Below are 25,755 nucleotides of genomic sequence, written 5' to 3' on the forward strand. Positions count from 1 at the left end.
CCTGGGTGGGATTATCCTTTTAAAGCCTTCCATGAATGCTTTAATCGCGGGAACTCTGAAGAGAGACAGATGTTGCCTGTTCTGTAAATAAGCTGCAATTGCTGCAAGGTGCAGGCGTATGGAAGAATATGTCAAATTAGACCTTTGTAGATGTAGAAGGTAACAAATAATATTCTGGATGGAAGCATCCAGGGTGTCAATTTGATTATTTGTGCAATAAATTGCGAATCTTTTCCATTTAGCAGCGTAACACGCTCTGGTAGTGGGTTTCCTGGCTTCTTTAATAATGTCCATACAGTCTGGTGGTAGATTTAAATAACCAAACTCTAAGACTTCAGGAGCCAGATCGCTAGATTCAGTTAGTGCGGGTATGGGTGTCTGATTTCACCATGGTTCTGTGTTAACAGAGATGGAGTGAGCCGCAACTTTTGGTGTGGAACTAGAGAGTTCCAGCGGCGTGGTGAACAACGGTTGGCGTGCCCACGTGGGAGCTACAAGGATTAGTTTGAGAGACTGTTGTTTGAGCTTGCGCACCACTAATGAAATTAGTGGGAGAGGCGGAAAAGCGTACGCAAATCTGCCTGACCAGTTCATCCATATCGCATTGCCTTCGGACAGTGGGTGTGGAAACCTGGCGGCGAAGGCTGGGCATTTTGCATTTTCTTGGGTGGCAAACAGGTCTATGTTTTTGATTGACCCAACTGTTGGAAGAATGGCTGAAGAACTTGTGGATGCAATTCCCATTCGTGAATCTGTTATGACTGCCAACTCATCAGATCTGCTATCTGATTGTGAACTCCTGGAAGGTGTTCCGCTAACAGATGTATGTTTTGAGGAATAACCCATCTTCAAATGTCTTGTGCAAGCTGGGACAGTTTCAGAGAGTGTGTCCCCCCTGTTTTTGAATATAGTACATGGCTGTCATATTGTTCGTCCGGATAAGGACAGCCTTGCTTTGCACGTGAAGTTGGAAGGACTTGAGTGCTAGGAATATTGCTAGCAGCTCGAGATGGTTGATATGGAGTAGCCGCTGTTGAGCGGTCCATTGACCCTGAGTGGTATGATGTAGGAGATGGGCTCCCCATCCTATGAGGGATGCGTCTGTTGTGAGCACTACTTGTGTAACTGGCTCTAGGAATGGCCGCCCCTTTGTCAGGTTTTTGGTGTTCCACCACTGCAGAGAGCGATGTGTGCGGCTGTCCAACAACACCAGGTCTGCTAGATGACAGTGAACTTGGTTCCACTGTTGTGCTAGACACTCTTGTAACGGACGCATTTGCAATCTTGCGTGTGGAACTATGAAGATGCAAGATGCCATCATGCCTATGAGTTTCATGAACACTCTGGCTGGGAGAGACTGTTGGTGTTGAAAAACAGCAACTAAGTTTTGAATGCTCTGTATCCTGGCTGGACTGGGATAAGCTAGAGCTGTAGGCATGTCTATTGTAGCCCCTAGATTCTGATGTACGTGCGAAGGCTCTAGGTGCGACTTGGTGTAGTTTATTGTAAACCCTAAGTTGTGCAACGTTTGGATCGTCTGATGTGTGTGTGTAACACACTGACTGGCCGATTTGGCTTTTATGAGCCAATCGTCTAGATAAGGGAAGACATGGATCTGTTGTCTTCGCAGAGGTGCTGCTACGACTGCTAGGCACTTCGTGAATACTCTTGGTGCCGTCGTCACCCCAAATGGAAGGACTGTGAACTGATAGTGTTGTCCTTCCAGTACAAACCTTAGATATTTCCTGTGAGCAGTATGTATAGGGATGTGAAAGTAGGCGTCTTTCAGATCTAGTGTAGCAAGGAAGTCTCCCTGTTGCAGCAGTGGAAGCACTTGTTGCAGAGTGATCATATGAAAATGATCTGATTGTATGTAATGGTCGAGGGGCCTGAGGTCTAGAATCGGTCTCAGGGTCCCGTCTTTCTTGGGAATTAGAAAGTGCAGCGAGTAAACCCCCGCCCCTTGTTCCTGTAAAGGAACTAACTGAATCGCACCCTTCTGTAGAAGGGACAGGACCGCTTGCTGAAGCAGAGCTAGATGATCTGTAGACATTGGACGCTGTCTAGGAGGTATGTGTGGAGGGGTTGCTGTAAGTTCTAGGCAGTAGCCATGTTGGATAATCTGTCTTACCCACTTGTCTGTTGTAATGGAGTTCCAGACAGGCAGGAACTGTGTTAGTCTGCCCCCTACAGGAGTGGAATGCTGCGGCGGGAGCGTAGGGAAGTCATTGCTTAGGGGCGGAAGAGGCTCGAGTGTTGTTATTACCTCTACCTCTGCCTTTGGTATTATTGCCTCTGTATCCTCCTCTATAGTAACTCTTGTTGGAAGAGGTTTGTGTCTTGAAAGGCGTGTTAATGTCCGTTCCAATTTGTTTGGAGCCGCCTCTGTAAAAGGAGTGACGAAAGGAACCTCGAGCAGGGGTAGACTGTTAAGCCCCCATAGACTTGGCAGTGTCTGTGTCTTTTTTCATTTTTTCAAGGGTAGTGTCTACCTCTGGGCTGAATATTTGGTTTTGATTAAAAGGCTGGTTCAAAATGGTGGTTTGTACTTCTTGTTTGAACCCTGAGATGCGTAGCCAAGCATGTCTCCTAATAACAACACTGGTATTAATAGCCCTAGATGCTGTATCTGCGGCATCTAGTGCGCATTTGATGGAAGCGTTAGATATTAACTTGCCTTCCTGTATGAGGTCAGTAGCTTGATTTTTGTACTGATCTATGAGGTGCTCAAGCAATTTCTCTAATTGGTCGTAGTGAGCCTGATCATAATGAGAGAGGAGGGCTTGCGTATTAGCTATGCGCCATATATTGGAAGCCTGCGCAGCTATTCTCTTGCCTGACGCATCAATAATTTTGGATTCTTTGGCAGGCAGGGGGGCTTCACCAGAAGTCTGAGAATTGGCCCTTTTACGTGCGTTGGACTAAGGAGTCTAGTGGTAGGTGTCCTTTAATATAGACTGGGTCTGAGGGTGCAGGTCTATATTTCTGTTCAATCCTGGGGTATAAAATTCTGGTACGCACAGGATCTTTAAAGACCTCAGTAGCATGTTTAACCACTCCTTTGATCATGGGAAGAATTTGAGCGGATCTCTGAGACTGCTCAAAAGTAGTTAAGAGAAAATCTTCCTCAATGGTTTCACAATGCATGGAGACGCCATGGTATGTAGCAGCTCTGTTTATCAGCTGTCCAAAACCAATAGTATCCTCAGGAGGAGAAGGTTTAGATGGGTATGAGGGTGTCTCAGGGACATCAGGTTAATTTGCAGGGTATGGAAAGTCCCACCCAGACGCAGGTTTTGTGTATGGAAATTCCACGTGCCCTCGCCTACAGGGTATGCAGTGTCTCCTTCCCCGTCCCCTCCACCCAAATCATATTCATCATCATTCTGTGGAGAATGTGGTGACAATGGAGACTGTATAGGAGAGGTTTGAAGTGAAATATAGGGAGGAGCGGGAGAAGGAGGAGAGACAGGAAAGGAAAAGTGCATTGGAGAGGTTGCACAGTCCTCCTTTTTGGCAGGAACCACAGGTGTAGGTGGTGTAGCTGCAGGTCTCTTCTTAAGGGGTGTGGCACCAACATGACCGGTTTTCGGGTCGATAAAGATCTTTTTCTGTTGAGGATCTGGTTGAAAAAGGTCCTCTTGAGGCACAACCTTCTTGGGCGTTGATTTTTTTGGAGCCGGCGTAGGTTGTCTAGTGTCCTTAGCCTTGGAAGGTATTAGAGCGTTCTGTGGCTTAGGTTTCGGCGCTGAAGGCGTTGTTTTTGGCTTGGAAGGCATGTTCGAGGGCTTGGATGCCTCAGAATCAGGTTGTGTGTCTTTTGGCACCGTGTGCGGCTTCGGAGCAGGTACGTCTTTTGGTTTCGGTATCGGGACCGAAACAGGTTTCGGTTTCGGCACTTCTTTCGGTGTCGGAGCCGAAGGGTGTTTTGGCTTCGGTGCCGACGGAGTCTTGCTCGGTGACGAGGCACCAGAAGGCGGAGGAAATTTTTTCGGAGCCGACGGAAGACTCTTGGTCGGTGTCGAGGGACCGGAAGGCGTGGAAGATTTCTTCGGAGTCGAGTCTGAAGGCGGGACTTTTGAAGTAGATGATTGGTCTCGACTGGGCCCAGCGGGCGGAGTGCTGACCTTTGCCTTCTGTTTGGGCGTATGTGTGGCCGGGGCAGTAGTACTCACGCGCTGACCCGATGGAATGGAGTCGTCAGAGTCATCTGCCTCGGAGACAATCAGGAGATCCGGTGAGTCTTCTTTGGGAACGAGTAGAACCTCGTTGTCGAAGATGTCTTCCGGTGCTGGAGCTGTCCTCCTCATCTCGTGTCGACGGGCACTCCGGTCTAGGGTGGTTTTCTTCGAGCGGAAGGAATCACAGGCTGTGCAAGGCGACTCGTTGTGGTCCGGCGACAGGCAGAGGTTACAAACCTTGTGGTGGTCGCTATGTGGGAACTTTGCTTGACATTTAGGGCATTTTCGGAATGGTCCTTTCCACATGGTGCAGGCCGCACGGCGTCGATAGGCCCAAGGGCCCACTTGGATGACCGGAATGGAAAGTTCGTTGTCAAAAGGTGCCGCAGTCTATGTCGAAGGCAAGTAGTATATGTTTTATGAAGGTCTGCGCGTCGAAGTTGCAGAAAAACAGTTTCTGGCCGGAGCGGAGAAACTTTCATCCAAACCCAGTGGCGGAAAAAAAACAATCTGAGGATGTAGCTGATGCCCATGCGCAGTATTGCCCAAGGGAGGAGTCACCTATCGGGACTAACAAAGACTTCTTCCAAGAAGACAACAACCTGCAATCATCCGAGCCCAACACCAGGTGGCGATCTAATGCACAGTGTACTATCATATACCTCGAACCATGAGTTTCTGGTAAACTATCAAGCACCCTATCCGAATCAGCCGCTCTTCACACCCAGGAATTATTCAGTCTTTGGAGGGTGAATTGCACGTGGTATAAGAGGAACACTACATGACTCAAAGCTCAATTCTCAGGGATGTACTGAAATGCCTGCTTCATGGCACACTTAGACAGCTCTTCACCTCCTCCTCCTCAAATTGTTGACCAGCTATCAGGGCAAATGAGCCTGTAGCAAAGCATTGCTGGCTTGGTTCCACACCGAACCAGGCAAGGTGGTCAACTCCATACTCCTCCAAGTCAGCAAGCACTCTGGTCGAGCCAGTCCTAACCGCATATGAATGTTCCCCATCACAACTATTTTAATGGTACTAAGTTATGTTTCTGCTAAATGTAGGAGTCAAAAAGTGAAAGATTTTACTAGGAAATGCTGAAAGAGAAATCATGACGTTTTTCAATATTTCGGAGTCTGCCACAGTACACAGGAGCATTATTTCTCTACAGCAGCAAATAATATATGTGCCCTGTAGAAAGCACGTTTGAATGAAACATGGAATGCATTGCAGCCAAAGATCTATGCAACATCATAGCAGAGTGCAAGATAACTTGTGTTATTATTCCAGCAGAACAAAATGCCATTCCTAATGTGTACGTCATTTTAAAGACGGTGCCACGAAATGTATGTCAGTGTTGTTCTTCTGCCAGTAGGGGTATCTCTGTTATAGTCATAATCTAGTGAATAGTCCCGCCCATGTGCGTGGACCCCGGAGCAATCAAAAATAATCTCTTAAATCATCAAAAATGCAGACCTGCACCGACACTTAAGAGAGAATTTAAAGACAGATAATGCAGCCTATATCCACAGGCTACACTGTCCAGTACTTCAACTAGAAATTCCACCAAAAACCCACAAACAGCACAGCCTGTCCAGTTTTTTCCACAGAGAAAAACTTTCCTTTACCAGCAAAAGCCTCTGGAATGATAGAGAGGAAGGAGTGGACAGACAAGCCCCATAACATTATGTGGCTCAGAACAGGATACTGTGCCTTTAAGAGAACTTTCCAGAAACCTCTCAGTATCCCAGAATGCACAGCAGGTCACTTTTACTTTCAGTTCTTTTTGAAGGCGTAACACCCCAGACCTGTAGCATTCCTTACATGAATATCTTTCTCCACCGGGGAGGAGGGCGGGCGCTTATGACTATAACAGAGATACCCCTACTACAGAACTGGAGTTACAGGACAGAAACTACTCCTTCTGTAGTAGGGGATCTCTGTGTATAGTCATAATCTAGTGAATAGAATGGCAAGCCCATCCCCACACCAAAGCAGCGGTGGAGAGAAGAGAAATAACACCACTACTGTGCGAACAGCTTTCGCAGCGAAGCCTGCCCAACCTGAGCGTCTGTCCTGGCATCAGTGTCCAGACAGTAATACTTAGCAAAGCTATGAACCGACTTCCAAGTGGCCGCCTTGCAGATTTCTGCAATTGGAACATTACGTAGCAAAGCAGTTGTGGCAGCTTTGCCCCTGGTGGAATGAGCCTTAGGTTTACCCCCTAAGGTCTTATTAGCCTTCTGGTAACACAATTGTATACAGGACACAATCCACCTCAAGATGGACTGTTTTGAGGTAGCAAGACCAGTCCTGATGGATCCATAATTGACAAACAATTGGTCTGACCTACGAATATCTTTGGTCTTATCCAGATAAACTTTCAATACCCTCCTAACATCCAGGGAATGCAGAGACTTTTCCGCTGGAGATGAAGGATTCTGAAAAAACGTAGGTAAAGTTAAGGTCTAGTTAACATGGAAATCAGAGATAACCATTGGAAGAAATTTAGGGTGAGTTCGCAAAACAACCTTAGCAGCATGAAATACAGTATAAGGTTCTTGGCAACAGAACGCCTGAATTTCACCGATGTGATGGCCACGAGGAACGCCGCCTTCCAGGACAGGTGCTGCAACAAAGCCTTATGAATAGGTTCAAAAGGCTCCTTCATCAATCTGGACAGCACCACATTCAGGGGGGAACACTTTCTTCAAGCCTTCCAAAAAATCCTTGATCACAGGGATCTGGAAGAAGGACGTCTGTGAAGGGCATTTCCTGTAGGCAGTCAGCGCAGCGAGATGAACCTTAATGGAATGAAAATTAAGGCCAGACTGCGCCAAATGCAGAAGATACGGAAGGATGTATTCTTCCTTACATGTCGTTAGATCATAGTTTTTGGACTTGCATCAGATGCAGAATCTCTTCCACTTGTAAGCATATGAAGTCCTAGTGGAAGGTCGCTTAGCCTCCTTCAGTATGTCCATACAATCTTCTGGTAGATTCAAATGGCCATATTGCACTATCTTAGGAGCCATGCCGCCAACCTCAAACACGAGAGGTTGGGGTGCACCATCTGCCCCCCAAACTTCGCGATAAGGTCCAGCCGGCACGGCAGCCTAATGTGAGGAAGGAGAGACCGGTGAAGCAGGTCCGTGAACCACCACTGCCTGGGCAATTCCGGGGCAATCAGGATCATCCGCGCCCTGGACTGGGACAGCTTGATGAGCACTGCCGAAATCAGGGGAATGGGTGGAAAAGCGTACAGAAAGCTGTTCGACCAGTTGATCCACAGCGCATTCCCCAGTGTCCCCTGCTGGTAGTACCTGGAGGCGAAGTCACGGCATTTGCTGTTTTCGGCGTTGGCGAACAGATCTACGTCTGCAAAGACTTCTCCTAGTACTTCGTCGTTTACGACCCATTCGTGGTTTTCCTGAATCAGTCTGCTCAGTGCGTCCACCTGAACATTCTGCACACCTGGCAGATGGGTAGCCGTTATCGTCAGTCCTCTGGCTAGAAGCCAGCGTCAGATCGCCTGCGCCTCCTGCGACAGAGTGCGTGATCTCGAGCCCCACTGCTTGTTGAGGTAATACATCGTGGTCGTATTGTCCGTCTGTACAAGCAGAGAGTTGGTCTAGAAGGACGGGTGAAAGGCCTTCAGTGCCAAGTGTACAGATCTGAGTTCCAGGAAATTGACGTGATACGTGGACTCCATCGGGGACCACGTTCCTTGTATCTGTAAATCTCCGGAGTGCGCCCCCCAGCCGTGGAGAGACGCTTCCGTCACGATCGTCTGTGTAGGAATGTCCTTGTGGAAGGGAACCCCTCTGAGGAGTTTCTCCGCTGAACACCACCACTTCAGAGACTGAAGAGCATGCAGAGACAGTCGTATCTTGTCGTCCCAAGACCCTCTCCTCTGATCCCACTGATCCTCCAAGCACTCCTGCAATGGTCTCATGTGCAGCCGTGCGTGTGGCGTGAGGAAGATACAAGAGGCCATCGACCCCAGTAGAGAAGACACCGTCCTCACTGTTGTAGATGGAGCGGTCATAAGAGCCTGAGCCTTCCGAAGGAGTGATAATCGTCTCTCCTCCGAAGGAGACACGCTTACTGATAGCGTATTGATGGAGGCTCCCAAGTACTGTGTGCACTGGACCGGAATCGGGACAGACTTGGACATGTTGATGTGCAACCCCAGCTTGTTCAAGAGAACGCAGCCTTCTGGAAGTGCTCTTGAGCTTCCGAGAAGGAGGAGGCCTTGATCAACCAGTCGTCCAGGTACGGGTAGACCAATACCTGGTTCTTCCTCAGGTGTGCCGCTACCACTGCCATGCACTTCGAGAATGTTCTGGGCGCAGACTTCAGCCCGAATGGAAGTACATCGCCTGGTTCCAATCTGGTTCCACGGTAGTCACTGGCTAGTGACTTTGAACATTGTCCCCTCAGCTTTCAGGTCTTCACCACTTCAGATCCACCCTTGGATCCACCGGAACTCTTCACATCGAGCCGCCTGCAGCATCTTCAGCTCCAAGCACCATCAACCTGCGTGACGAAACCCGACACTACTTCGCACCTGTGCACCCGCTTCCTGTGGGTGAGGTAACTCAACAACGCCGGTGTTCCTACACTGGTACACACCTCTAGTGCTTGTGTCTAAAGTTTCATCCTTATAGGTCACTCAGAAGGTTCCTAAAACACTAACTTTGTAACTTTTACGCACCATAGACAATGCATTGGTGAACGCGTGCACTTTAAGCACTGCACCCGAGTCCCGGGGGCCTATCCCGACTTAGTCACTGCTAGTCCTGATCAGCTCCAGCGATTCCCAAGGCCCTAGGCCTACTTCCTTTTCGATTGGTATCTCTTATACCACTTTCTTAATATATGGTTTGAGTGGCCACCCGCCCTCATCCATATTGTACAACTTTTGTGTATTTAAACTGTGTTTTGTTTTAACGCTTGTGCTTCTGTGCTCATAAAGAGTATTGGGGACATTTGTAGTTAATAAATATATATATATATATTTTCAATATATATCTGTGTGGTGTCCTTTCATTTGGTATTCAAGGGGATTGTGTATGGTAAAATAGCTTGCTTCACATGCCTTTCAGAGTTTAGCCTAAGACTGCTTTGTCCACGTTACCACTAGGATAACTGGTCTATAAGGTTGACTTACAACCGATCATCATAAGGGTTGCTTGGCATGGTACAAGGTGATCACTAGAACTAGTGAGCATCATATACCAGGCCAACTTCTCACAAACTTCAGTACAGATCTCACAGTATGCCACTAATGTTGTTAATCGTACTCCGAAGCACTTTACCATTAGGGTAACCTTTATTATAACAACTCAAGAAAGACGCAGCTTGGCTGTTCTGATTGATTCTGGGGCTACCGGCAATTTTTTTAATTTGGAATTAGCCAGTACATTAGGAATAACTCGAGCTGCAAAATCTGAACCAGAATCAGTCAGAGCTGTAGACGGCTCAGCTTTAGCCTCTGGATCAATTAAGTTTCATATCAAACCTTTGACCATAGTTGGAGAAAATGGGCACACTGAAGAAACTGTTTTGATCAAATTGATACACCCACTTTTGGTGTCATACTGGGAGTACTTGGTTAGAACTACATAATCCGAAAATAGATTGGATTAAAAGAACTGTCACTTTAGACTCCTCCTATTGCAGAAATCATTGTTATTCGGAAACTCAAGATCCCATAACTCCATTATTTTGTTCTGCCTTACAACAAGATTCTCCACAGTTACCCAGCGAATATCAAGACTATGCTGATGTCTTTGATCCTGTCTGAGCAACTATAAGGGTAGACTTGATCCCTGGTGCAGTCTTACCCTGTAGTAAGATATACGCCTTAACTGAGCCTGAAAACCAATATTTGAGAACATACTTGAACAAACTGTTAGAGATTGATTTTATTAGACACTCTACGTCACCAGTCTCTTCGCCACTTTTCTTTGGAGCTAAAAAATCGGGCGATCTGAGGGGGTGCATAGGTTACTGTGCAGGTAACAAGGCAACAATTAAAAATCGTTATCCATTACCTCTTAGCTCAGTCTTGCTAAATCAAATCAAAGGATCAAGTATTTATACTAAATTGGGTTTACGTAGTGCGTATCACCTTGTTCGTATTAAGGAGGGAGACGAATGGAAGACCACCTTTCGCACGAAATATGGTCTATTCGAATATACAGTAATGCCATTCGGACTCTGTAACGCCCCGGCAGCATTTCAGTATTTCACCAATGAAGTCCTAAATGATTTACTTGATATCTGTGTCATCGTATATATTGATGACATACTGGCCTTCTCCAAGACTGACGAAGAGCATACTACACATGTTCGCTCAGTTCTACAAAGATTAAGAGACAATTCTTTGTATGTAGAACTTGAAAAGTGTGTATTTAACACAAATAAGGTCAAATTTTTAGGTTATTGGCTTTCTCTCGAAGGAATAATCATGGACCCAAAAAAGGTTGAACCAATTTTAAACTGGCCCACTCCCTCTTCTGTAAAAGACACGCAGCGAGTACTAGGTTTTGCCAATTCTGATAGGAGCTTCATATCTAAATTTTCTGAGATAGTGACACCTATCACTCAATTACTATTATTCGAAAGGGTGAGAAATTTCAATGGAACCCAGACGCTGAAAAAGCTTTTTTTAAATTGAAGCAAGCTTTTACATCAGTACCTTTTTTGATTCACCCAGACCCTGATAAATTTTCTGAGATAGTGACACCTATCCCTCAATTACTATTATTCGAAAGGGTGAGAAATTTCAATGGAACCCAGACGTTGAAAAAGCTTTTTTAAATTGAAGCAAGCTTTTACATCAGTACCTTTTTTGATTCACCCAGACCCTGATAAATCATTCTTTGTTGAGGCTGACGCTTCCCAAACTGCATTGGGAGGCGTGTTAATGCAAAACGATGCTGCAACTGGACATTTACACCCAATTGCCTTCTACTTGCGCAAACTGTTACCAGCTGAACAGAATTATACCATTGCAGAACGCAAGTTGTTGCCAATTAAAGCAGTCTTTCTTGAATAGACACCATTTATTGGGTGCAAAGCATACAATTACCATATTTTCAGACCATAAAAATCTCCAGTTTTTCACCACAGTTAAGGCACTCACTCCCAGACAGATGCGCTGGTTACTTTTTTTTGGGAATTCGCTTTTATCATAACATACTGCCCTGGACAAAAGCAACTCCTGTCTGACACTTTGTCTAGATTAGTTTGTGAAAAGGATGTTAGCGAAACAAAGAATTCATAAAGTATAATTCCTTCTGAAAAAATAGTGGCAGTCACACAAGCGGACACCTTTTTAGACCAAGTTAAATTGAGTGTTCAGACGTTAAATGAACAGCAATGACTAGCTCAGAAACAAAACTCCATATTTGAGGGTTACTTCTTCCACAAGGATAAACTGTTTATCCCTCAAGAAAACTTGCGACAACAGATATTATAATGGACTCATGATGTTAGTACAGCAGGACATCCAGGGGTCGACAAAACTTTAGAGTTATGTCAGCGGCATTTCTGGTGGAAAAACACCAGACAGGACGTCCAACAATATATAAAAGCCTGCCCAGTGTGCGCACGACAAAAGTCCTCCCATTCACCCACTAAAGGTCTTCTACAACCATTGCCCATACCTCTGCTTCCCTGGCATACTATCAGTTTGGACTTCATCACAGATTTGCCTAAATCCCATAACTTCACTGCAATTTTAGTAGTTGTGGATCTTTTGTCTAAAATGGGGCACTTTATTCCATTACAAAAACTACCAACAGCTACAGAATTTAGTGAAGTGTTCTGAAACCATATCGTAAAACTACATGGCCTTCCCAGTAAAATAATTTCTGACAGGGGCCCTCAATTCGTTTCAAAATTCTGGAGTCAGTTGGGCAAACATTTAGGAATTGAAATAGCATTATCCTCCGCTTTTCACCCAGAGACTGACGGCCAGACAGAAAAAGTTAATCAATACCTTGAACAAAGTCTACGGTGCCTAACCTCCATTATATCGGCTCATTGGGATGAGGTCCTACCATTGGCAGAGTTTTCATACAACAATAGCTATCATGCAGCTTTAGGCTGTTCCCCTTTTTTTTTTATAACTGGCTTACATCCACGATCTATTCCTGCCATCCTTCCAGATTTATGCCTGCTGTGACCGAAACATTAACAGAATTGCGGGAATTTCAAGAACAGGCCAAGCGTAGTTTAGCCAAAAATAAACTAAAAGGTCAAATTATCAGTCGATAAACACAAAACACCAGCACCACCCTATAAAGTAGGGGATCTCGTCCGGTTATCAACCAGAAATATCCAGATTGAAAGCCCCAAGAAACTAAAACCCTTGTTCATTGGCCCCTTTCCCATAAATAACATTTTGAATCCAGTTTCAATGAGATTAACTTTGCCCTCGGAATATGCCATCCACCCAGTTTTTCATGTATCTTTGCTCAAACCACATGATCCGTTGAAGTGACTGAGGTATTGGTGCTTTTTTGGCTCGGTTATGACCGTTGACCACCACCATCTCAGTATATGCTGCTGTCAATCGAACATGTATGGTGTTTTGTCCATTCCCGACCTTTATTTCACCTAGTTGGCAGGGCTTGCCTATAGACTTTGACAGCTTTATGTCCCCTTATATGCTGTTTTTTGCTCTTTTTCGGGCCTAAAGGCCTATGCTCGAGCGATGCCATGTTCTTTTCTGACACCATCCTGCTAAGCCTCTTTAGGTGAAGGGCAATGTTTTAGTTTATCGGAGAAATGTGCTCTCTTCGCGCTGGAGCCATAACAAACGCTTGGCCAGCTGCTGTTGTGTGCTAGGTACAGGAATTTCATGAGAACAGTAGGCGGGTTCTTCTAGAAGCTTCGAGAGAGAGCTACATTCTATATTAGTGAAAGCGGGTCCAAGTGAGGGTGAGATGATTGTCTGGTGGTTTTGGCGGTCTGGTGAAGCATCACGGTGCAGACGTGCAGTCGTGTTTGTGGAACAGAGAGTCCTGACCCAACCGAAGAGGGAAAGAGAGACAGACCAGTCTTCAGATTGCAGATGTCTAATAATATGGTGAGGTCTTCCATGTATGACTAATTTTATCTAATTATTCCTTTATTTTCAGGTTCTATATGTGTGTATGTATATTAATAAGTCATTTCTTTCTATGTCCTTTCATCATTGTGTAATAAAAGACCCCAATTTGCATTAATTCCATTTGTTTGTTGTCACTAAGAGGGAGTGTGGGTTCTTCTTAACCAGGTGCTGTTGCATAGAAGGATGTGTGATTCCCTTCTTACAGGTAACTGATGATGGGAAGGTGCGCTGCTCATGATTAGGGATGACTACATGGGAGAATATATAATTTGTCCTTATTCTCTGTGGAGGAAGGTCGGGCCCCTTTTTTACGAAGTGCTTACAGAGGGATGTGCTAGTTCCCCTCTAATGAGTAATTGTAGATTCGGAAGGGAAATCGGCTCCTAAGCAGGAATACCTAAATTGCTGGTAGACCAACCCAACGTAGCGTAAGAGGTACGTACGGATTTTCACCGGGAGGTGTTGGTGATTCGCACCAGGGTGCGTTGCTCGCGTAAGTGCGCGTTGAACGTCGGAAGAAGTTGCTGACTTGATTTGATATTTCATTCATCGGAAGACGTTGCTGATATGATATTGATTCGTCGGAAGACGTTGCTGATTTGATATTGATTCAGACCAGGGTGCGTTGCTCGCGTAAGTGCGCGTTGATTGTCGAAGACGTTGCTCACCTGATTTGATATTTGATTCTGATTCGTCGGAGGACGTTGCTATACATACCCTCTGAGCTATGATCTATAGTATCTTTAGTTATTTATGTTATTCCTTTCTCAGATAGGTAGTCTGAATGTGGTGTTTTCTTGTTAGGCATTCTGGGAAGGGACTGTGATGAGTAATTACTTTATAGCTAACTAGCTGAAACACCAGAAAAGTAGGAAAATATCAGTCATTACATCATTCCTCACGAAAAGACAACCCTCCTCCACCTGTTGTAGTTGGAGACAATATTGCATATGAAGAAAATCGCATTATAGATGCAAAACGTATACATGGTAGATTACAGTATTTAATTGACTGGAAGGGTTATGACGCGTCAGAAAGATCCTGGAAACAGAAACACATGTACATACTCCAAGATTGGTCAGATCTTTCCATGCCTTGCGTCGGGAAAAACCCTGTCACATACGAAGACCTTTGGGGGGGGCAGGAGGCATTTCCTGCATGTGTAAACGGTCTTGGCATGTACACGTGAAATACTTTTTTTTTTTTTTTGGAAGACCTTTATTGAAGTCAAGTAATCAGTACACAGCTTCGACGCCTACAACCTGAGGAAGCAGGCCGGCAGCTGTAGTATGTAGTTTCATCATACCTCATAACCATATGATAGAAGTAATAAGTTAACACAGCATGCTGCCTACAACCCATCTGGGCCGGCCGCGATATAAAGCTTATAAAGCTGTAAAAGGAGGTGTAATTCCACAGGCAACTAACCAGGTAATGTCAATTCTTAAACACTTGAGGTCTCATTTTCTCTTTTTTGTTGAACTCCAAACTTTACTATAACGAACTACGAGAACCAAGGCTGTCAGTCCCCTTTCCCTGTATGATCTCCAGTCGAGGGATGTGGTGAATAGGATCTTTTAGCGCAGAGTAAGGTGTGATGCTTCCTCCAGCACGGGTCTAGGTGTGCTGTGTGTGTGTGTGTGTAACCTGTGCCCGTTTCTGTGTACTGGTGAGATAGTCCATTGTGAAATGCCATGTTGTGCGCAAAGCTCCGGGGGGGGGGGGGAGAGAGGGGCGTAGAGCGCTGATGCAGAGAGGGTCAGATGCCCGTCTTACGGTCAGTCAGGGAGAAGGTGGAGTGCGCTATTATAAATTTGCATGAAGGCGCCTGGGACCGCAGGTGGAGTTGTATTGGTATCAATATCTCCTACCCCGTAGTGCACCTAGAGGGTGGGGAGGGGAGGAACAGCAGCATCAGTCGGCAGTGTAGAGGACGCACCTAGAAGCTCGGAGGGTTGCACAGCTTGTCCTGCATCTTCCTGATCATCAAGTCCAGCTTCAGCATTAGTTTGGGCCCGAAGCAGATAGGCGGAGAGTGGGCCCCATAGGTCTTTGGGGCGCAATTTATGGGGCAGTACGTCAGCGTAATTATGGAGTTGATCCTGCCAAGTTGACATAGTAGTCAGCCACAATTTGAATTTGGGGGCACGACAACGGCCCCATCTACATGCCACATGGCGTTTCGCAAGCAGGAAACCCAGTGCGAAGAATTTCCGGTGATTTTTATTCGCCGGGATGGAGTGGCCTAGTAGGGCAATTTTGGGACACATTTCGACCTCCGTCCCTATCATTGCAGACATGGCCTCGAACACCCGCGCCCAGTATAGGGCCACAGCTGGGCACGACCATGCCAAGTGAATAAAGTCTGCCCCTGTCCGTTTGCATCTGAGGCATCGATCATTGTCACTCAGTCCGAAGCGGCACAGCTTGGCGGGGGTGTAATAGAGGCGGTGCAAAAACTTATAGTGGACCAGTCGGAGGCGGGCATTTCCTGTCACTGAAGTCGTGTGTGAGCAGCTGTCTTCCCATTGTTCGTCTGAGAGAGGGGAATCTAGGTCTGCATCCCAATCACGTCTCGCTCGTAGATCTGGGGGTGTGGAGGTCGCATACACGTGTTTGTAGAGCAAGGAGACTACGTGTTTCGGGGTGTCATTTTGAAGCAGTGCATGCAAGGGCGCTAAGACTTCCGGCTCGTCCGGAAACCCGGGTGTAACGGTTTTGATATTCTGTCGTAATCGCGTGTAAAGAAACGTGTCCATAACAGAGGGTGCGTGCTCCCCAAAAAATTGGTCCGCTGTACGAAACTGTCCCTGTACGTACAAATCTCCCCATGTATGAAGGGCTAGTTTGGAGAGCAGTTTGCGTCCTATTTCTTTGCGTGTGATACTTAATCTAGGGTCATACGCTAGGGTCATGCGTGGGGAATACAAAAGGGCCACACCCATACGCTCCGCAATCCTAAGCCAGGCACGTACTATGCAATCCACCGTGGAGGGGTCTCGGTCAGTCATACTGGCTTCCGTGTAAAGATAGCCCGAGTTCCTCTATATATCTCAAAGGGGGCCGAACGGGACCCGTTCAGTAGGACCGAAGCGTGTGGTTTAGTGTACAATAGCTTGATCCAATCTAGAAAGCTAAATGGAGTTCCCATCCGTTCTAGCAACGACAGTAGGTATGTACACGTGAAATACTTGGGAAAGATCTAAGGCCCAAATCACCTTCACATGCACATGTGAGAAAACCGGAGACCCTAAACACTCACCTGACTCCGGACCTTGGTGGCAGATCATCCGAAGCTCTTTAGCGCTCCACCCTGCTTCCTTCCCTGTCTTCACTCAGTGTCTTCGGCTGTGTTCTTGCTCCCCGGAGCACATTTCAGACGTTCCTTCCTGTTTCTGAATTTCCGGCTCCAAATCCTCTCCCGGCACGGTTTCCGATTTCCTGCAAAAGAGAAAAGAAAAGAGAATCAACAAAGGGTTGCCAAGCAACACCTCGCTCAGAATGGTAAAGCGTTAGCATGCTTGAACACATACCAGTAAGAATTTAAACTTTATGAAAACTGTGGCAGACCTCTTGACCTTATATAAATCAAGAGAACGTTTTGAAACTCTTCCTGAAACAATCCAAGGACTTTAAGGACATTGAGTAAGTGAAGAATGTTAAAGTAAAACGGACATTTGTGTAAATACCTTGAGTCTGATTAGAAGACTGAAAGGAAACAGAGAGCTCGATTGTTGTTATTTATATATATTTAATGTGAAATTACGGAGCAAATATTGTAAAGGAAATCAGTAACTCTTGAGATAATTTGAGCAATCACAGATTATTAGTGCACCTGTAGTGTTTTTTTAGGGAAACATCACTTACAACGCAACTTTTACCACGCAGTGCCTTTACGACGCAACTTTTACAACGCAAACCGTTACAACGCATTGCGCTGGGGGCGCTCTAGGATAGGGAATAGGTTTAATTTACTGTCCAACACCTACCCTACTATCCACGGGGACTGGAGTTGCAATAGTAAATTAAACTATTCACTATCCAGCGTCCCAAAGCACTATGCGTTGTAATGGTATGCGTTGTAAAAACCGTGTTGTAAAAGCATGCGATGTAAAAGCATGCGTTGTAATGTCATACATCCTTTTTTTTGTTTATTCTTTCTTTTAGTTTCAAGAATCCTTTTGACAAAAGGTCAAGGGTAATTCAGGTATACCCAATTAAGAGTTCCAAAGCCGATGTTTGACCTAAAGAAGTGATTTAGGGTGTTCAGATTAATCGGGTACATTTATCAGATTATACACAAGCTGAAAACTGAAGCCCAGTAACACTTTGCCTTTCTCGAGAGACATTCTACATGACTGAATTGTCAAGTCGGTCTACAAGAATCCAGTGTGTCTTCTCTTTTCTCTTGTCCCTATTCCCCCCTCCCCCGGGGTTCGATCAGGGCGGCAAGTGAATCCTATCCTTGCCTCTCTGGTGGAGTTCAGAGGGAGTTGGGTAACAGCAGCATCAAGGAAGTAACAAACTGGAGTACAGGTGGGTGAATTGAATGAATGAATGAAAGCAGTCTTATATCGCGCGTACTTAGCCCGTGGGCATCAAGGCGCCTAACAGAAACAATTCCCAAGATATATGTGCCAGGAGCCAGCTTATGGATATGCCTCTGAGAAAAGCCATGTTTTAATACCCTCCTAAAGGGTGTTCCACAACCTAGGGGCAACAACCGAAAAGGCCCTTCTACCCCACCTGACCTTTCGAACCCGAGGAACAATCAGGAGGTTCTTACTGGTGGAGCGTAGGTTTCTACAGGGAGTGTAGGAGGCTAAGAGAGATCGAATATCTTCAGAGCCTTCTCCAAATAGAGCCCCATGGACCAGGCATAGGATCATAAAGGAGATCCTGGCTTGAATCGGAAGCCAGTGCAGACTCTTCCTGGCTAGAGCAGCAGATGAACGGCTGGGGACATCAAGAATAAATCTAGCTGCCGCGTTTTGAACAGACTGCAGTCGTTGTATCAGGCCTAGGTTAATACCCGAGTAGAGTGCATTACAGTAGTGTAGCCAGGAGGTAACCAAGGCCACTACAGTCTGTTTACGGGCTTTCGGGGAAAGGTAATGTGTGATTTTCTTCAAAGTCCTAATGACACCCCAGCAGGTCGATATCGTTCGGTTTACCTGCTGGTCCATGGCAAGAGATGAATCAATCATTACACCCAGATTCCGGGCGGATTTGGTGGGCCGTGGGCACTCTCCAAGGGATGGGGGCCACCAGTCATTAGACCAGGCATCCTGGTCTCCCCCGAAGATCAAAACCTCGGTTTTCTCCCCGTGCAACTTCAGTGAGTTACAGATCATCCACCGTGCAACTGCCTCCATGCAGTTCCTGAAGCTAAGGACGGAGGTACTCACCGAGTGAGAGAGAGAGACCAGGATTTGGGTGTCATCGGCGTATGACACCACCTCCATTCCAAAAGATCGTACCAACCTGGCGAATGGGGTCACATATATGTTGAAAAGGGTAGGGCTTAAAGCCGACCCTTGAGGTACCCCACAACACACAGGTTTGGGAGGGGACACAAACTCTCCTAGCTTGACCATCTGCTCTGGCTGATTGAGAAAGGAAGACAGCAGACTGAGTGCAGAGGCCTCTACCCCTATCTCCCTAAGAAGCGATGTTAGAATTGAGGGAGATAGGGTATCGAAAGCTGCTGTCAGATCTAATAGGACCAATAAAGTCGTCTGACCTTGATCAACCTTTGTGCGAATATTGTTTACGACCACAGTAAGGGCCGACTCAGTACTGTGGTGCTTCCGAAACCCATGCTGCGATGGATCCAGGAGGATGGCAGAATCAAGGAAGGCAGTTAGATGTAAGTTGAGATGAGTTTCCAACATTTTTGCTGGAGCCGGCAGCAGTGATATTGGACGGAAATTCTTTAAAATCTCCGGATCCAATGATGGCTTTTTCAGCAGAGGCTTCACCACTGCCCTTTTCCAGGATACTAAAAAAATGCCCTCCTTTAAGGCAAGGTTCATCACTCAAGATGGAGAGGTAAAAGAACATCCCTTCAATCCTTCAGAGTTCTAAGGGGGCAGGGGTCCAGTGGAGAGCCAGATTTGGTTCTGTTAAGGAGCAAGTCCAATTGCTGGAGAGTAAGGAGAGGGAAGTTGGACAGAGTACTAGAAGAGTTCATTGTCCGACAGTCCGAAGGAGATGGATTCGGTCTGGGGAAAGGGATCCTGTAGGTCCCTTTGGGATTCCAAAGCGGCGTAGATATCCGCTACTTTAGTGTGAAAAAACAGCATGATCTTGTCGCACAGTTCTTGAGACCCAGTAACAGGGTCGGGAGTATGTAGAGTACACAGGGAATCCACGATGTTAAACAATTCTCTTGATGAAGTGAGGGAGGTTGTGAGGCTGGAAAAATAGGCCTGCTTTTCCTCAATTATCGTCCTCTTATACTTTCCCAACAAGATGTTGTGCTTTTCCCTTTCTCTGGAGTCCCAACCAGTTCGCCAGAGCCTCTCCTGCTTTCTACAGTCCTGTCTGAGAAGCCTACGGGTCTCAGAGAACCAAGGGGCCGAGGGTCGTTTCCTAGCAGAATAGCCATAGGAGACAGGGGCTAGGAGGTCTACGGCTCTAGTGATGGCATTAGAAAGGTCTAATGCGGCATCATAGACCTCCGCTAAAGGGGTTACCCTGATGTTGGATATAAGGGGGGGCAGGGTGTCTTTAGTGATGTTCCTGTAGTTCCGCTTAGGTTCCCTTCTCCTGGGTGGACATGTCCTTGTGGAAACAGAGGAAGATTTTAATTCAAAAGGGACAGCCAGATGATCTGACCATACCAGAGGGATGGGGGGACCTGTTTTTAATCGCCGATCATTAGAAAAGACCCCATCCAGTGTATGCCCTGCTTGATGAGTGGGTCTGTCCACTAATTGCAAAAAACCATATGCTGCTAAGGAGTCCACGAGGCATCCGGTATCACCGGGACCTGCATCCTCCAAATGGAAATTAAAATCACCTAAGATCGTCAAGTTAGACCTACCAAAGTAAGGCTCTAGAATACTAAGTAACTTGAGACAAAAACCCGATCTAGGGCCCGGAGGCCTATAAATCAGGAGGCCTGAAAAGGAGGCCGATGAAGAGGAATTTAGGGAATAGAATAAAGCCTGGAAGGGATCCGAGAGGGAGGAAAGGGTTTCAGTACGGCAGGAGGCCGAGATTTTATACAAGATACCCAGGCCTCCACCTCTACGACCAACTCTATCCATTCTGGCTAGAGCATAGCCTTCTGGAACAGCGTTAGCCAATTCAGGACCAGAAGAGGCGGTGGCCCATGTTTCTGTAATAAAAACCCATGAGGGCTTCCTGGCTGCAACAAAATCATTAAAGGCTATGTTGTTTTTTATCAATGATCTAGCATTGATAAGAAAGCCCACTTCCGTAGTAGTATTGATAGTCCCCAAAACCTTAGGTGATCGTGTATCAGACTTAACAAAGGGTAAAGGCTCCATGAAGCCAGTATGACAGCCACAATGAGCTGACCCTCGAAGGGCCTCAGGAGTAAACTTATAGTGGCAGGGGAGGTTAGGGGGTTTCAAAGCAATCAGATCCTGCCAGGAGTAGATACCACTTACTTGAGAACATCCCGGCAACGCCACCATTTCATGACACCATGGGCCCCAGGGACCACCACCTCGAAGGGGCTTTGTACTCGTTGGGAGGGGGGGCCGCGCAGCCCCCATTCTAGAGCCCTTGATGGCCTGGGGACTATCACCCCCTAGGGCCAGCTGCAATGTCTCCCGCCATGCCATAGCAAACTCTGCTTTGCTTCTTGGAAGCGAGAGCAGGAAACCTGCTCTCGCTTCCAAGAAGCTAAGCAGAATTGCTTTTGGGCAAGGGGAGCTGCATGTTAGCAGCTTCCCTTGCCCAAAAGCAATTATGGCTCCCGCAGGAGGCGAGGAGCCGGCAGGGACCGTGAGGGCATTGGGGCTCCCCCCAAATTGAGGGTCGGCTGCCTGGGATGGGGTCCCTGGGGCCAGAAATGGCACGGGAATGGGGGCCACAAAGCCTACTCCCCTTTAGTTTATTGCTTTTTTTTAATGGAAGGGCAGCCCTGGGGGATGTGGTCCCCGGGGGCTAGAGGTGGCCCAGGGGAGTGAGGCCACGCTGCCTCCCTACCGGCAACATTTCTTACCACAGGCCCAGGTCCTGGGGGATTGGATCCCGAGGGGTCAGAAATGACCCAAGGTCCTGGGGACCCCCTCCCTGCAAAAAAATAAATAAAACAAGGCCAGGCCCCGGAGGATGTGGTCCCCGGGGCCCAAAAAATGTTAATGAGAAGGCGGGCCACACAACCCCCTCCTAAAAAACAAAAAAGAAAACCAAAGCTGGATCTCGCCGGAGGCCCGCCCCCCCCCGTGTGTATCACTTGAAAACACGCCTTCAGGCGCGTTTTGGGTTGGGGGATGAAGTCCCCTCGCATCTTATGGGTCCTTACTGGCCAACTAGCCCACTAGGTACCTCCAGCAAGCACCACACAGTGGGATTGCTGAGAGGTGGTCCGAGGCCACTCCCTTGTTTACACCACTTTGCAAACGCGCCTTGTGGCGCATTGCTGATGGGGCAATGAGGTCCTGTTGTGCCCTGAGGCCCTCAGGACTAAAGTGAACTTCATCCCCTGAGCAGCAGTGCGCCAGGAGTCACGTTTGCAGAATGGTGTAAAAAGGTGCTGTGGCCTTTGAACACTCTCAGCAATCCAGCTGTATGGGGCTTACTGGAGGTAACAGGAGGGCTAGTTGGCCCTGAGGGACAGGGCACTGTCGCAATTAAAACTCACATGTGATCAATGGCAGTCGTCTGCATTTTCTGAGACTCTGGCTTTACTGCCTCACTGATGAATGATCCTATCCACTTTCGGGTACTCACTGACACCCAATGTGCTCCTCTGCCCTTACCTCTACGCTCAAAGATATCAATTTATAATAGGATCTTCCAGTTAAGCCATAGGCTAGTTAGTAAATTCTCTCTCTCTCAATCTATGCAGCCTCCATTTGTAACTGCTTGACTGCCTACTCTTTGGAGTGCAGCACGTTGGCAATCAAAGTCTTGTATCGATCATGATTACTGGACTATTTATACTTCACAGATGTGCCTGCGATTACTCTGTTCAGAAAAGGGGGTGGTGATGAACAGAGTGTCTGAATTAAGCAGACCACTCTTGCCCAGTCCAAAGATCAGGGCTTGATCCATCACCGTTATTTATCTCACTGCCCCATCCCAGCTCAGAACCTGGCTATATGCAAATCAGTCTGTCCCTGGCCCAGTGCATCATGGGAACAGGGCAGACTAAACTACCAAGCCAATTCTTCACCAGAAAGGAGACAAGCTACCGGGGACCGGTTTCTGGCATTTCAGCCGTCTTCGGCCCGGCTTGCTTGAATCCTGATGGAGCAGTGAGAAAGGGACTCATGTCTGAGTATACCCTGCCACACCTATAGTGGCCAAAAACGATTCAGAAAAGGGGGTGGTGATGAACAGAGTGTCTAAATTAAGCAGACCACTCTTACCCAGTCCAAAGATCAGGGCTTGATCCATCACCGTTATTTATCTCACTGCCCCATCCCAGCTCAGAACCTGGCTATATGCAAATCAGTTTGTCCCTGGCCCAGTGCATCATGGGAACAGGGCAGACTAAACTACCAAGCCAATTCTTCACCAGAAAGGAGACAAGCTACCGGGCACCGGTTTCTGGCATTTCAGCCGTCTTCGGCCCGGCTTGCTTGAATCCTGATGGAGCAGTGAGAAAGGGACTCATGTCTGAGTATACCCTGCCACACCTAGAGTGGCCAAAAACGATTCAGAAAAGGGGGTGGTGATGAACAGAGTATCTGAATTAAGCAGACCACTCTTACCCAGTCCAAAGATCAGGGCTTGATCCATCACCGTTATTTATCTCACTGCCCCATCCCAGCTCAGAACCTGGCTATATGCAAATCAGTCTGTCCCTGGCCCAGTGCATCATGGGAACAGGGCAGACTAAACTACCAAGCCAATTCTTCACCAGAAAGGAGACAAGCTACCGGGGACCGGTTTCTGGCATTTCAGCCGTCTTTGGCCCGGCTTGCTTGAATCCTGATGGAGCAGTGAGAAAGGGACTCATGTCTGAGTATACCCTGCCACACCTATAGTGGCCAAAAACGATTCAGAAAAGGGGGTGGTGATGAACAGAGTGTCTGAATTAAGCAGACCACTCTTACCCAGTCCAAAGATCAGGGCTTGATCCATCACCGTTGTTGGACAGGCCACGTGAAGGGCTTGCTCCCTCCCCGCATGATAGGGCCCGAGCCCCGGCCCTCCAGGTGTTACCCACAGAAGCAACCTGCTTCCCGTCTCATACGGGACTCCTGCCCCCGGACATCTCTGCATCATGGGGTCAAATCACTACCGGCCCCCTCGCCCGGCCTGGCCGCAATCTTGGACACTGCACCACGAGGCCGCGTGGCCTCAGATCGACCCTAACCCTGGGCCTGGCCAGGCCCCGACATCCCGGCACCACCATGCACCCAGGAGGTGAACGGACCACTTGGCAGGTCAATGGGAGAAAGAAGTGTCGATGGCTCTCCCCCGCCAGGTGCCGATCGCCCCCAGCTCCCGCGGGCGCTGGCTCCACCCCCCTGCTGGGTGTCTGGACTCCCTCCTCCCGGACCTCCCGGACCTCCCGACCTCCAAGTGCGAGGGTCCGGACATCAAAGGGCGCCAGACCTATAACTGGGGCAGCTCCAGAGCAGGAAGGCAGTTGTATCCTGGAGTCGAGAGACGCAGTGAAGAACTCATCCTTGACGGACTACTGGCGCTGCCGTAGCCCTGCCTTGCGAACTATCGTCTTGCCTGCTGGCGCTGCCGCAACCTTCTGAAACCTTCATCCTCGTCGGAACCTGCTGGCGCTGCCGCGGACCGTTGTAATCACCACCTTCACCGGGACTTGCTGGCGCCGCCGCGGACCGTCGCTACCTTCGATCATCTCGGGACCTGCTGGCTCCGCCGCGGCCCGACCATCTAGAACGCCGAGCTCGAGGATTGTGAGCTATCCATCTTATCATCGCTCCTACCAGATTGGTAACAAGACTGTCCCGCTACCCCCTTTTCCCATCCAAGAGACTAGAACCGAGGGGACCCCTGAGTCCAGACCTCCTTGTACCATTCCACCGTACTTAAAGATTGCTTATAAAGAACGTTAAACCTTATCTTTGTGTGGTGTACATCTGTGGGGGGGAAGTTACTCGTCTGTACGATCGCTGGAGACGGCTCTCCCCGGAGACCTCTCCCCTTGTCCTCGGCCGACCCTCCCGGTCCGTCTAACATTGGTGGCCAGCGGCGCGATCCGAATCAACGCGTAATCGTACAGAGAGTAGCTCACCCCACGACGAAACCACAATGACAACCAAAGAAAGCGGATCCACTGAGAAATTCCAGATGGAGAAATTGGAAGAATACAGCCATCGTGAGTTGAAACAATTCTGCATTGAACTAGGCATCGCTACCACCGGTCTGAGTACTAAAGACGATTTTAAGCATGCCATTGAGTCATGGGCAGAAACCGGGGCCGTCAGACCCCCGGACCAAAATGTTGCAGCATCAGAGAGGAACACCACGGCTCCCGAGGAGCGAAGAACGGGTCTCTCGCAGGAAGAGATCCAAGAGAGAGAAAGAAGCAGACTACATGAATTAGAAATGGCCCGGCTCAAAATGGACGGTGAACTCAAATTAGCCGAACAAAAACTGAACCTAGAACATCTGCGGCTCCGAGAAGAACGGGAAGAAAAACAGAGACAAAGAGAACTCGAAGAAAAGAGACTAGCGTATGAACACGAGCGCAAGCTAGCAGAAATAGACTTACGTAAGCAGAACAAAGAATTAGGGGTGCCCGAGCAACCGCGCACCCCGGGAGCGACAGAAAAGAAAGTACACATCCCCAAGGATGTCGTTCGAGAGTATTTCCGAGATGACAACATACAACAGTGGTTCAAGGCCTATGAGATTGCCATGACCTCCCACCGGATCGATCGAAGTGACTGGGGAGCCGGTCTATGGGGAAGGTTCGTCAATGAGAGCCGCGATGCCCTGTTACAGCTCCCAGACCACCTGATGACCTCCTATGACCACATGAAGGCTACCCTCCTCACCCGCTATGGGCTCACACCCGAAATGTACCGCCAGAGGTTCCGAGACTGCACCCGGATCCCGGGCACAACTTGGGTGGAGTATGTAAACTATTTCAGCCGAGCCTTTGAGGGTTGGATCAATGGAAGCAATGTAACGACCTACGAACAACTCTTTAATCTCATGGTGTGGGAGCACCTCTCTAACAACTGCTTCGTCGAGCTCAGGCAGCACCTCCTCGACAGTAAATTGACTGATCCACGGCAGCTCGCCGCCGAGGCT

At 47.8% G+C, this 25,755-nt stretch overlaps 1 long non-coding RNA gene across 1 annotated transcript in view; it reads right to left on the reverse strand.

Moving 5' to 3' along the window:
- Window positions 1-25,755, reverse strand: part of LOC147737703 (uncharacterized) — a 70,367-nt gene that overhangs the window by 23,874 nt on the left and 20,738 nt on the right. Inside the window, exon 3 of the long non-coding RNA XR_015300847.1 lies at window positions 16,571-16,749. This is a non-coding gene — a long non-coding RNA (uncharacterized LOC147737703). The remainder of the gene's footprint in view (window positions 1-16,570; window positions 16,750-25,755) is intronic.

This window comes from Lissotriton vulgaris, chromosome 1_1 (genome assembly GCF_964263255.1).
Source record: "Lissotriton vulgaris chromosome 1_1, aLisVul1.2, whole genome shotgun sequence".
Taxonomy (NCBI): domain Eukaryota; kingdom Metazoa; phylum Chordata; class Amphibia; order Caudata; family Salamandridae; genus Lissotriton; species Lissotriton vulgaris.